This window comes from Schistocerca cancellata, chromosome 2 (assembly GCF_023864275.1).
Source record: "Schistocerca cancellata isolate TAMUIC-IGC-003103 chromosome 2, iqSchCanc2.1, whole genome shotgun sequence".
NCBI classification, from domain to species: domain Eukaryota; kingdom Metazoa; phylum Arthropoda; class Insecta; order Orthoptera; family Acrididae; genus Schistocerca; species Schistocerca cancellata.
In genome coordinates, this window is record NC_064627.1 from 862,196,558 (window position 1) to 862,202,557 (window position 6,000).

Here is a 6,000-nt window from a genome sequence, read left to right on the forward strand (position 1 = left end):
ATTCCGCATTACTGGATTTCCAGAAGGTTTTTGACACTGTACCACACAAGCGGCTTATAGTGAAATTGCGTGCTTATGGGATATCGTCTCAGTTATGTGACTGGATTTATGACTTCGTGTGAGAGAGTCACAATTCGTAGTAATTGACGGAAAGTCATCGAGTAAAACAAAAGTTATATCCGGCGTTCCCCAAGGAAGTGTTAGAGGCCCTTTGCTGTTCCTTATTTATATAAACCATTTGGGAGACAATCTGAGCAGCCGTCTTAGGTTGTTTGCAGATAACGATGTCATTTATCGACTAATAAAATCATCAGAAGATCAAAACAAATTGCAAAACGATTTAGAAGAGATATCTGAATGGTGCGAAAATTGTCAGTTGACCCTAAATAACGAAAAGTGTGAGGTCATCCACATGAGTGCTGAAAGGAAAGACGATAAATCATTCTAATCTAAAAGTTGTAAATTCGACTAAATACCTAGGTATTACAATTATGAAGAACTTAAATTGGAAGGCACACATAGGAAATGTTGTAGGAAGGCTAACCAAAGACTGCGTTTTATTGGCAGGACACTTCGAAAATGTAACAGATCTACTAAGGAAACTGCCTACACTACGCTTGTCCGTCATTTTTTAGAAAACTGCTGTGCGGTGTGTGATCTTTACCAGATATGACTGAAGGAGTACAACAAAAAAGTTCAAAGAAGGGCAGCACGTTTGGTATTATCGCGAAATATGGGAGAGAGTGTCACAGAAATGGTACAGGATTTGGGCTGGACATCATTAAAAGAAAGGCGTTTTTCGTTGCGACGGAATCTTCTCACGAAATTCCAGTCACCAACTTTCTCCTCCGAATGCGAAATATTTTGTTGACACCGACCTACATAGGGAGAAACAATCACCACGATAAAATAAGGGAAATCAGAGCTCGTACGGAAAGATTTTGGTGTTCGTTCTTTCCGCGCGTTATACGAGATTGGAATAATAGAGAACTGTGAAGGTGGTTCGATGAACCCTCTGCCAGGCACTTAAATGTGATTTGCAGAGTACGATGTAGATGTAGATGTAGACGTAGATGTTCCCTGCTTACTATCTTTGCCAGCTGCGAGGTAAAACAGTGCTGTAACGTCACTCATTCGTCCATCAGCCGCCGACGTTTACAGTTTTACATTTTCCTTCGATAACCCCATCAATATGAGTTTGTGACCAAATTTGCATAACTCATTTTCTTCTTTGTTTTAGAGTGTAATTAAAGAACTGGTAACTAAAGAGAAACTAACCAACCTTGATTTGGTTACACTGTTAAGATCTTTGGGTATGGTACTTACTGTTTCACGGTATACGTAATCCGCTGTCGTTCGCTGAATGTCACTATCCGAGAGGTACTGTAGACACATGTTTTGTAAGTGATGTGTTCCAGCTAGGTGTGAACTATACGGAGAACGTTCCAGGCTATGTTATTTACATGTGTATTTTACAGCGCATGCTACTGATGGCCGGCGTTGGCAGTTGGCTGTGATACCGGGGAATACAAGCGTTAATATCTATTAGATGTATATACCGAGGCTGAATAATAATTCTGTCACATTGGCTTCTTGATTACTGCGTCCTCAGACTCTTATAACTGCCGTTTGGTTGCTGTACAACTTGTGGATAACCTTGGAAGTAGGCTGCTTAGGTTTTTATGTTGGTAACGCCACGTAGCGCTCTGTATGAAAATCACTGGCTGTGCTGTGTGCAGTCCGTGGCTGGTTGGCATTGTTGGAATTTGCTATTGTAGTGTTGGGCAGTTGGATGTGAACAGCGCGAAGCGTTGCGCAGTTGGAGGTGAGCCGCCAGCAGTGGTGGATGTGGGAAGAGAGATGGCAAAGTTTCGGGAGCGGACGATCTGGACGTGATACTGGAATTTGTGATACTGGATGTCATGAACTGATATATATATATTATGATTTTTGAACACTATTAAGGTAAATACACTGTTTGTTCTCTATCAAAATCTTTCATTTGCAAACTATGCCTATCAGTAGTTAGTGCCTTCAATAGTCAGAATCTTTTATTTATCTGGCAGTATTGGCGCTCGCTGTATTGCAGTAGTTCGAGTAACGAAGACTTTTGTGAGGTAAGTGATTCATGAAAGGTATAGGTTATTGTTAGTCACAGCCACTCTTGTAGGGATTATTGAAAGTCATATTGCGTTGCGCTAAAATATTGTGTATCAATTTAGTGATGATCAGAGTAAGTAAAGAGATAAATGTCTGAGTACGTTCAGTTTAGCTCTGCTGTTTGAAAATCAAATAACGTAAGGAGTTTACCAGCACAGTCATTTATAATTTTTCTAAGGGGAGGTTTCAACCTTTCGACCCCTATATTTTGTCCCTAGTGCAGTGTGTTTACCACTCCACCAATATTCGACGTCAGGTGAGAAGTGTGGAAGACACGTTAAATATTGTACTGCTTTCTAACGATACGCAACGTCCTTGCCGCAGTGGCCACACCGGTTCCCGCGAGATCACCCAAGTTAAGCGCTGTCGGGCGTGGTCAGCAATTGGATGGGTGACCATCCAGGCCGCCATGCGCTGTTGCCATTTTTCGGGGTGCACTCAGCCTCGTGATGCCAATTGAGGAGCTACTCGACCGAATAGTAGCGGCTTCGGTCAAGAATACCATTACAACGAGCGGGAAAGCGGTGTGCTGACCCCACGCCCCACCTATCTGCATCCTCCACTGAGGATGACACGGCGGTCAGATGGTCCCGGTAGGCCACTCGTGGCTTGACGACGGAGTGAGTGCTCTAACGATATACTCCTCAGTTTTGAAGTCAGTAACTGTTTTGTGTATTAATACTAGTGGGTGGTTTCTGTTTTAACGTCCATAAGAACTTCGGTACGTAACACAGTCTGAGAGAGTTGCTGATGTATACACCATGGCTCTTTAGGTCTCTTAATAAGGCACTTAGAATTAGAAAGCCGCGATTTCATATGTTTCCTTCCCGTATGTTGCTTCCAACTGCATTTTTGATGAACTTTCTCCGTCGGAGATAGCGCCCCAGTCCACGTTCTTGACAATACAGCTGGACGTACAACTGGTATGAGGCTGTTCGCTTATCAAATGAGTTTAGTCTTTATCTGATAAAGGGATGCACTTCAGTGAATCTCTGTCGAGATAGGACTCTAAGTAAACAACATTGTGATAGGTTAGACACTGTTGAATTTTATCTTGAATTGGAACAGCTTCTCGAGAGCTTGAGGAAGAGAAACAAAGTGGGCTTACCAGAGTGGAAAAGTACTATCTTCCCGTATCAGCTCACCTAATTAGTGTGTCATTTAAGTTTATTCGTATGCAGACCATCACACTACTGTTTTGGAAGTACCAGCTTAATATAACCATCAAATAGAAAAGTTAACGAATCTACAGGTTCTAACAACCCTACCACAACAAAGGTCAAAAATTAATTACGATTTGTAGTGTTGCTCACGCTGCTAAATATTGCATTTTCTGGCAACAACAAAGTTATATTATGTGGCAGGTGTCATTAGAGCACAGTTAATAAAGTCATATCATGAAATAATGGATAAACTAGGCACTCATCTTTTAGTGCTTCCGACGCTGGTCTCGTTGTTAACTCATGGCTCAATCGTCGAAAATCTAGGTGGTGATGATTCCAAGCTCGGATGCAAAGAGGCCTAGGTGTTATTCTGCGATATTCAAAAGCTTTATAGATGTGTTTCATAAACCACTCTTGAAGATTAAACTTTTGCAAGTTAAGACAATGGTGATGTAAAAAAATAATCAGCACTCCGAATTTAAGTTACACTTCTTTTTTATTATATTTGTAGCAATATCACTTCACAATATAAAACATACTTGAAAATATCTTCCTCACTGTTAAAGTTCACATTTTATAAACTGACTACAATTTGCGTCTTTTCAACATGACGACCAAGACTTGACTCTCTAATAACCGCTTACGCGCCCAAAAATCAGAGTTACAAGTACGTCAAAGATCATAGTGACAAAAGAAAGAACACACATAAGAATAATATCATTGCAATATAAACATATCGATGTATCAAAGTGCCTCTACATTAATGAAATCAAATCTGAATGTTGTCACAGAAATATGTTAACTATTCTACAGTAACACAGTAGAATGTTGCTGGCATCGAGAGGTTGAGGTGAGGTGCCGTAATGGTTACGTAATTCAAGTACCATTACAAGGTGCAGGTACATAAAGACATAAAAGATCTTGTTCCACTTGGCTTTATAAATAGGGTGAAATGCTCTCTCTTTTTCTCCCTCTTCAGGCCTCGAATTCAGCTACGATTCTTGGAGGGAGGAGGGGAGGGAAGTAGGGGGAGGGGTAACAGTTTGTTACAGTCTCTCTTTCTGCACCTCCTCTTTCCACCCCTCAAATCTAACCTTCCGTCACAACCACTTTTACCATGCCACAGATGCTCACTATTCTTACATTGGGTACTGCATAAGTTCATAGCGTTTTTCCATAAGTTTAATAAATACAACATATACACATAACAGAGACTGCAGTCATTAATAATGTATTCTCCTTCACTGTTTACAACAGTGTGCTAACGATGGGGTAACTTTTCGATTCCGCGACTGTACAAATCACGAGGTACTGAGGCGAAGAACTCGTCGAGCCATGTTCGGAGATTATATCCATCCGGAAAGGAAGTTCCTTAAGGTTCTAGAATGAAATTTTCCCTCTACAGCGGAGTGTGCGTTGATATGAAACGTCCTGGCAGATTAAAACTGTGTGCCGGACCGAGACTCGAACTCGGGACCTTTTACCTTTCGCGGGCATGAGCTCTACCAACTGAGCTACCCAAGCACGACTCACGACCCGTCCTCACAGCTTTAATTCCGCCAGTACCTCGTCCCCCTCTACCTTTCAAACTTCACAGAAGCTCTCCTGTATACCTAGCAGAACTAGCACTTCTGGAAGAAAGGATATTGCGGAGACATGGCTTAGCCACAGCCTGGGGGATGTTTCCAGAATGAGATTTTCACTCTGCAGTTGAGTGTGCGCGACAGGCAAAGGTCCCGAGTTCGAGTCTCGGTCCGGCACACAGTTTTAATCTACCAGGAAGTTTCATATCAGCGCACACTCCGCTGAAGAGTGAAAATCTCATTCTGGAAACATCCCCCAGGCTGTGGTTAAGCCATGTCTCCGCATAATCCTTTCTTCCAGAAGTGCTAGGTATGCAGGAGAGCTTCTGTGAAGTTTGGAAGGCAGGAGATGAGGTACTGGCGGAATTAAAGCTGTGAGGACGGGTCCTAAGTCATCCTTGGGTAACTCAATTGGTAGAGCACATGCCCGCGAAAGGCAAAGGTCCCGAGTTCGAGTCTCGGTCCGGCACACAGTTTTAATCTGCCAGTAAGTTTCCTTAAGATAGTTAATCAGAGAGTGAAAAAGGTGAAAATCTGAGAGCGCAAGATCAGGTGAATAAGGCGGATGGGGAATGACTTCCCAGCTCAATTCCTGTGTAGTGTTTTTTGTCTATGTAACAGAATTTGGGTGGACGTTAGAGTGGAGTAACATCACTTCACACAGTCTCTCTGGTCGTTGTTCTTGGATAGCGTCGAGAAGACGTCTCAGTTATTGACAATAAATGTCGGCAGTGATGGTTACGTATGGGGGAAAAAATTCATATTACACCACAATATCGCTGTTCCACCACATGCAGAACATTATCATTTGTGGATGCGCGCAGGTTTTTGTATGGGGAGTTACTGCTCTGTTTGGACTCAATTATTTCTTTCTTTTTCCTTATGTTAGCATAAAGACACTATTTCTCGCCACCATTAATGACACAGGATAGGAGTGGTCGTTGTTGTTCACGAGCCATTTGATGACGAGCAAGCAGAGACGCTTAGAGTATGTGGTTCCCATACACGGGATTTCTTAACCTTCCCCATGACGTGATCATGCCTCTTCCCTCTTCTAAGTCAAGTCCCTTTTTCAGAAACACGTCGAACAGTGA